Here is a 7813-nt window from a genome sequence, read left to right on the forward strand (position 1 = left end):
CTCCATCGATCGCACAATGCAGTGATGCTGCTGCTGCTTGGCCATAAGCCCCCATATCGATGATTCAGAGCATCTAGTCATGAAGCGATGTTCACAGAGTCCTTCTGTCAACGACAACACACACAGCACAGCACTACACCCACAGACCAGCCAGTGTAGACAGGAGGGGAGGTCCCCCATCAATAGGATGTCATTTAAAGAATCCTAAAGAACTATATGGCTTATAAAAACCCATAAGGAAGGTTGGTAGTGAGTAGAGTAGAGAGTAATAGTCAGCCGAGCCAGAGAAAAGAGAAGGAGAGTGACGATTTAATAGAAACCTCAACATCGTTTGATGTTGATCATGATCTCTTCCTGGTGTTCTTCAGCATGTCTTTGTGTCAGATACAGCAGTTGAAGAAGATAGGTTTCACTCTCTTATCAGCTCAGAACTAGGTGGGGGAGCTTGTCATACAGATAGCAGATATATCCAGACAGAGAATAGACCTCACTCACATATCTGTTTCAACAATAATTGAGTAGTTGTCAGTTGTCAGTCCATTTAACATTTTATTTTCACACTACCTGTGCCTATATGCTACAATTATGTAAGTTGTGTACCTCAATATTTTAACATCCAATTGATAACCGACAAAGGTGTATATTGCTTTTCATAAATTCTCATAATCAATCATTTTTTTAATGTCAGATGATCTGAGAAGCAATACATGTTTTACTCATCCAAAGCAAATATACATTCTCCAAGAGATTTGAGTGTCACACAACCACAACATGTATTTTAGTATGTGTGGCCCGTTGCTACTGTTTTAACTGTAAAACCTTGACACGATATGCAGTGTACCAAGTATTCCCATATCAATTCAATAATTAGTCACATTTGAAAATTCCTGATATTTTATTTAATTGCACAAGATCCTTTACTTGAATGTGTCGACAGTACAGGGTTGTATTTTCACCACGATGCTCAAAGTGTCAACTTGAAAATGTTCTACTAAGCATCTCTTTGTTGGGTTTGTCATGCTTGATAGCGCACACCCTGCAATTCGCATTTTTTTTAGTACCAGTCAGAAGTTTGGACACACCTACTCATTCAAGGGTTTTTCTTTATTTTTACTATGTTCTATATTGTAGAATAATAGTGAAGATATCAAAACTATGAAATCATGTAGTAACCCCAAAATATATTCAAAGTAGCCGCTCTTTGCCTTGATGACAGCTTTGCACACTCTTGGCATTCTCTCAACCAGCTGCATGAGGTAGTCACCTGGAATGCATTTCAGTTAACAGGTGTGCCTTGTTAAAAGTTAACTTGTGGAATTTATTTCCTTCTTAATGCATTTGAGCCAGTCAGTTGTGTTGTGACAAGGTAGAGGCGGTATATAGAAGATAGCCCTATTTGGTAAAAGACTAAGTCCATATTATGGCAAGAACAGCTCAAATAAGCAAAGGGAAACAACATTACATCCTTTCTTTAAGACAGGAAGGTCAGTCAATTCGGAGAATGCCAAGAATGTTCAAAGCTGTCATCAAGGCAAAGGGTGGCTACTTTGAAGAATCTCAAATATTAAATATATTTTGATTTGTTTAACACTTTTTTTGGTTACTACATGATTCCATATGTGTTATTTAACAGTTTTGATGTCTTCACTATTGTTCTACAATTTAGAAAACAGGTGGGTGTGTCCAACTGCTACTGTATTCCTTGTAACATTAGAAAGGATAAAGAGAAAAATAAAAATAGCAAGACATTTATTTAATGTTATGAACCATACACCTTATAATGTCAACATTTGTTAATATTATTTGCCAAATCCAAAAATATATGTTGTAATGATATTAATTGTATGTTTATTTGAAATTATTTTAATTTACTTAACTCAAATTGTGATTCAGAATAATTAGGTTTTCAGTCTAATATTTTCCACTTGTTATTAACTTTAATAAAAGATTGAGAAATATTTGAAGTTTTAGTAGGCTTTTCATTCTGGTTCACCCAATGAGGACTTTCTCTCATAAGTCCACACATTCTCATCGTCACAACATGGCTGGCTTTCAGAAAAATACCATGATCACCATGGTTGTCCACTTCCCTCTCTTCCCCCTCTTCCTTCTCCACCTCTTCCTCTTTCTCATCCCCCTCTTCCTTTTCTTCCTTCTCAATATCCTCTCCCTCCTTCAGCTCCTCCTCATCTTCCTCCCATTTCTCCTCCTCCCCCTCCTCCTCCTCCTGCTCTTCCCTCTCCTCCTGCCTGCTGCTGAGGGTGCTGCAGAGTAACCTGGCTCTCCAGGGACAGGGATCACCAGCTGTGTGTGAGGAACCATCCAGCTCCCCGATTGTACACACACACACACACACACACACACACACACACACACACACACACACACACACACACACACACACACACACTCACAGGAATGTACGCATGCACTTAAATATGCGCACACACACACACACACACACACACACACACACACACAGGAATGTACGCATGCACTTAAATGTGCACACACAAACACACACACACACAGGAATGTACACATGCACTTAAATGTGCCCACACAAACTCTCTCTCACACACACACACACACACACACACACACACACACACACACACACACACACACACACACACACACACACACACACACACACACACCTGCTCGGACAGATGTGCACACACAGACACCCATTGACTATACACACAAAAATAGTGACTATTCATCTCTAGCTTGCCCTCCATTTCTCTATCATGCTATCATGGAGTGAGAGCTGGAGTGGGAGCTACTATGGTGTCTTTCCATCTCAGCATTTTATACCCAACCTGATGAGCAGGTCTGGGGTCTATAGATCCATATACATGGTGGTACAGACTGACTGGGCAGCCTGCAAAATACCCACCAGTGCCTTCTTCCATGGTAATGGTAGTAAAAAAGCTGTAAGGCAGTAAAAGTGTTGGATTTATTATTTCTCCATCTCACCTCCTTAAGTGGATGTTTTCTTCCTGTCTTCCTCTAAGCCAGCCCAAAGTGCTCTGAGACCTGAGCCTGTTCAGCTCAGGATTGGGTCTGGTGGTGGGGAAAAGGGGTCGTAAAAACTCTGTAATTCAATGGCCACCACTAAACAGCCTCCATCAATCCAACAGTGAGCCCAGCAGCCATGAAGCCAGGATGGAGATGTGTCCCCTGAGTCAGGGAGGGTTTTCTTAGCCTGCCTGGAAAGCCAGTTGGGTGGGGTTTTACTTTTGGAACTTTTCTATTGGCACTAGATGGCCACTAAGCCCAAGGCTTCATGAGGGGAAAGGTGTCTTAGGTAGAACATGCTATTCAATCTCTCTTTCGCAGAGAAAATCAATAGTCATGAAAAGCATGTTTTCTGGAGGGCTTGTAGTCAATCAGCAGGACTTCTAGGAGTAATTCCGTTTTTTTGCGAGAAGAAGACAAACAATATGATATGATATGATTTATGAATATGATACACACATACTAACATGTAATATCATATACACTCAGATAGGTACATACCTTTGTACACAGCTTATACACCCAAATCCATATACTCAATATACATAGAATTTTGATTGGTGGTGAATTGATATGATTGTTGGTATGCTGGAAAGTGAAAGCATTAAAACATTTGCATGGGTGGGAATCCTATAGCCAAAACTATAGAATGTGTTCATGTGAGATACCTGTTCATTAGGACAACTCATAACAATGTCATAACCCAACAATTGGTCATAGATGAGGAAGAAAGGCACTAAGGAGAAGGCTGCCTGTTAGTTAAGCATTGGCATGAGTAACTGAATGACACTCAATCACTGGCTGACTTAGCAGCATGAAGTCATCACTGTTGTCTTCATCCCTGTGTTCTTGTTGATAGACCAACCCAGCCTTCAATTGCTTGAGGTGGGCAGAGGCCTTATTTCTCTTGACAGGATGGTTGAGCCCTTTCAAATTCCAGCTAGTAAGGTAGACATCCCTCAGCTCTCTATCAACTCAATTGAGGTTCTGAATTATTTTGCATACATACTGTACCAGACATCACCATAGTGCCGTTCCAAAATGGAAGTTGTGTTTCATGTGAAGGATTTAACCTAGACTCGCAAAACATATTAGTCCCTTGGAATCTGTTTCCCCAATAGTACCTCCAGGAAAAGCAGTCTCAGATTTAGTTGAGTCACTCTGCGTTGTTCAGTGCACCATTTGCAAATGCCAGAGTAGCTTTTGAGAAAAGGAGAAGGAAGAAGAAGAGGCAGCAGCTTAATTGGCCATGCAGCTACATGGGATTTGAGTCAGACGAGATGTAATATGCATCAATAAGTCATGCTGCTGTATGGGCCTGGGCCCCGGCTGGGCTGCCTGGCAGAGAAGGATGGGGGAAATCTGCCATGGAGAAATCACTTTAGCTAGCCTAGAATGCTCTGTGTGTGTGTGTGTGTGTGTGTGTGTGTGTGTGTGTGTGTGTGTGTGTGTGTGTGTGTGTGTGTGTGTGTGTGTGTGTGTGTGTGTGTGTGTGTGTGTGTGTGTGTGTTTGCGCACTTGCGTGTGTGTGTGTGCGTTCGCTCGCCATGTGTGGGACTCCAGATGGACTCCAGCATCTCGGCACAGCTTTCCTTCTAACCCTCTTCAATCCACCCTTTCCAAAGCATTACCCCCCCCCAGACCATCTAGCCCTTCCTTCCTCCCAGCCCCTCCACCCACCAACCAAACCTCACATTCGTGGTTGATTTGAAACTGAATCGTTGCCAGGGCTAAAGGCATGTTTTAATTAGCAGTATGTCAACACATTTTAATAATTTAAAGCTATTAACGCAAACTACCATAACCAGGTGTTGCTGTACAGGATCAAATAGCTGCACAGCTGTAGTAAGATACCTATGATACTACAATAACAGTCTGTGGATAAATCTTGTTAAATCTACTGTCTCCCAATATAAGAGGAGGCCCTGCCAACCTCCAGTGCAAATCCTGTCCTGATTCCCACCTACATCTAGCCCCTTTATCCACCTACAACACTAAAAGACTATGGACATGCAACCTCCAACCAACTGCCCCAGCCTCAGCTGGAACTCCATCCCCAGCCCACCCACCCTTTCCTGAGCCAGCTCCTCTCTCCCCTGCCTGCTTTGTGTCACCATGGCAGCTCTCAGAGAGGGGGCTGTAGAGAGCCTGCCCTGGGGAAGTAGCAGCTCTGCAGTGCTCTGCTCTGCTGGGCTTATTACTGACAAATTGTTTGGAACTAGAGGAGGCTCTCTCTGAAACCCCTGTTTTCTCTCTCTCTTTCTCTTTCTGACTCTCTCTCTCTCTCTTTCTCTCTCTCCTACAGAGGTCCTTCTGCAGTGCCATGGTGGACGAATTGCGGGTGTCCCTCAAGTGCCAGCGGCGCCTCAAACACAAGCCTCAACCGCCCGTCATGGTTAAGACAGAGGACGTCATCAACATGCACACCTTCAATGACCGCAGACTGCCAGGCAAAGAGACCATGGCCTAGAACAGGACTCCCTCTCTCTCTATCCCTCTAACTCTTTCTATCTCTCTCTCTCTATCTCTCGCTCTGCTGTCACTGGGAGGCGTGTAGGGTGAAGAGACACTGGGGGAGGGAGGAAGGGTGATAGTTGATTTATGTGAGTGTATTGGGGGGGGTTAAGAGAGATGGGAGATGAGATGAGAAGAAAAGAGAAGAGAAGAAAAGAGAAGTGGAGAAGAGAAGAGAGGAGCTGAGCTGCTCTGATCACTGACTGGACTGACTGTCTGGCATCGTTGTTTCGAAACACTTAGCTAGAGATGAAAAGAGATTCAACAATGTTTCCTGTGGAAATAACTTGAACCAACCTGGGAGCAATTCAATGTGAGTTACCTCATTACTCTACTTGGCAATGCACCTGAGCAAGGAGTGACCAAGTGGTGCCATGATTTAGTATAAAAAGAGAGAGAGGTAAACCCAGGATTCAGAGGAAAGGAGGGAGGGCAGGTTAAATTGAAAGTATAGAACATCATACATATGTTTGGTTGTCCCTTAAATATTGATTCAATTTGGACCTGTGATCTCTATCTGCTACCCAACCACTCTCTCTCTCTTACTGAGTAGAATCAGGAGAATGTTAGGTAGAATCAGGAGAACGTACATCACTCAGTCATAGTTATCGAGAAAACACGTACACAGACACTAATAGAAAAAACGGAGAGAAAATCAGTTGGCGAGTGTGTAAAGGACACATCTTGTTATTATTCAACCATAGAAGAAGAAGGAGACCAGATGGGCTAGAAACAGCCAGTTCCAAATTAAACCCAAAGCCCAAAACGCATTGGTGAGCAGGACAGAACTACTCCCAACATGTACAGAGGCATCGTTTATTCATATGATTCACTGTTGGAAAGAATACAGTACATTATCCAACAGGCAATAGGTTATTTCATTTATTTTGTTTTCAGGGTACTAAACATTTTGTTAAATTATGGGGGAGGGGAAAAACATTTTAAATAAAAAAAATATATACATATATAAATACAAGCAGAGACAGATTACTGGGGTCAGTGATGTAATAGAGGAATTAGGTGATAGGAACTGGAAGTGACATGAAGAGTGGCGGACATGATGAAAGTAGTAACCTTGGAAACCTTAGTAGTTTGAATTGAAGGAAAGCAGGACAGCAGGAGTGGATCTGAAACTAAATTCACAGCAATCACACAACATGAGGAATTTATTTATTCAAGTATTTATTATTTTATTTATGAATTTCTTTATTTATATTTTCATGGACTGGATTTTCACAGCAGCTGCCAGGATACAGTACACACCTCATTTTCAGATTTGATGGGTACAAATGTTTTGGTTTTCTTTTTTGTTCGATGTCAAGTCTCAAGTTTCTTTTTGTACTCTTGTGGCTTTTATTTTAGTAACAAAATCCTCACATTTACTTGTGCAAATGCAATTTCTATGAAAAAGTGTTTTTGTACGAAGAAAATTAAAAATTTTGTAATAATTTTTATCAACAAAAAATGTACCACGGGTGTCACCACGGCAGACAGCGAGCCTCTCTCTCCACTGTGGCCGTGTGGGTGTCCCAAGGGATAGCAGCCCCATCTAGGATGGCCTAACACAAACCCCTCCAGGGGTTCACGAGAACAACCCCTCCATGGATCGGCCTCACACCGATGGGGTCTCAAGAGCATTCTGGTTGAGCTTCAGTGGCATAATACATGTTTTGGAAAAAACTATTTTTATCATGTAAAGGAATCATATTTAAAATAAAGATATTTTTACTTCAGGTGAAAGAAGAGTAATGATTAAACAATAATTAGAACAATACATATATATATATATATATACACACACAAAGAAGCTGAAGTGAAGAGGACTGCCAACGATGCTTATCATTCTACACCCCTGATTTCCAATAGACTGCTAGATTTCAGTGCTGAGAAATTGTGTGTAAATGGTTTTAAAAACAGAAAGATATGTATTTAACAGAATAAGGAACACCCAACTAATTTTGAACATGTTATGAAAACTAAACGGAGTGCACACAGTTTACTGTTTGAAGTTGATGCACAAGTTTAAAGAAAATAAAAAAAAATCTTCACATCTTTGTGGTGTCATTCATTTGACTCTAAAACAAAATGTTTTGACACCATTACATTGTAACAGCTTGGATCAGACGCTAAACAGAACAAAGAGCAAAGTGAACAGAAAACACAATAGAAGACTGATGGAATATGGGATATATATATAAACACAAAAATCTAATGAAGAACAAAGCAAGTCGACATTGGGCCCAAAAGAAAAAGAAACCACAGCATTTAAACAGAA

General features: G+C 41.4%; 1 pseudogene; it reads left to right on the forward strand.

The window, feature by feature from the left end:
• Window positions 1-7588, forward strand: part of LOC106605492 (glutamate receptor ionotropic, kainate 2-like) — a 323572-nt pseudogene extending 315984 nt beyond the window's left edge.
• The last annotated feature ends 225 nt before the right edge of the window (window positions 7589-7813 follow it).

Source organism: Salmo salar, chromosome ssa05, assembly GCF_905237065.1.
Source record: "Salmo salar chromosome ssa05, Ssal_v3.1, whole genome shotgun sequence".
Classification (NCBI taxonomy): Eukaryota; Metazoa; Chordata; class Actinopteri; order Salmoniformes; family Salmonidae; genus Salmo; species Salmo salar.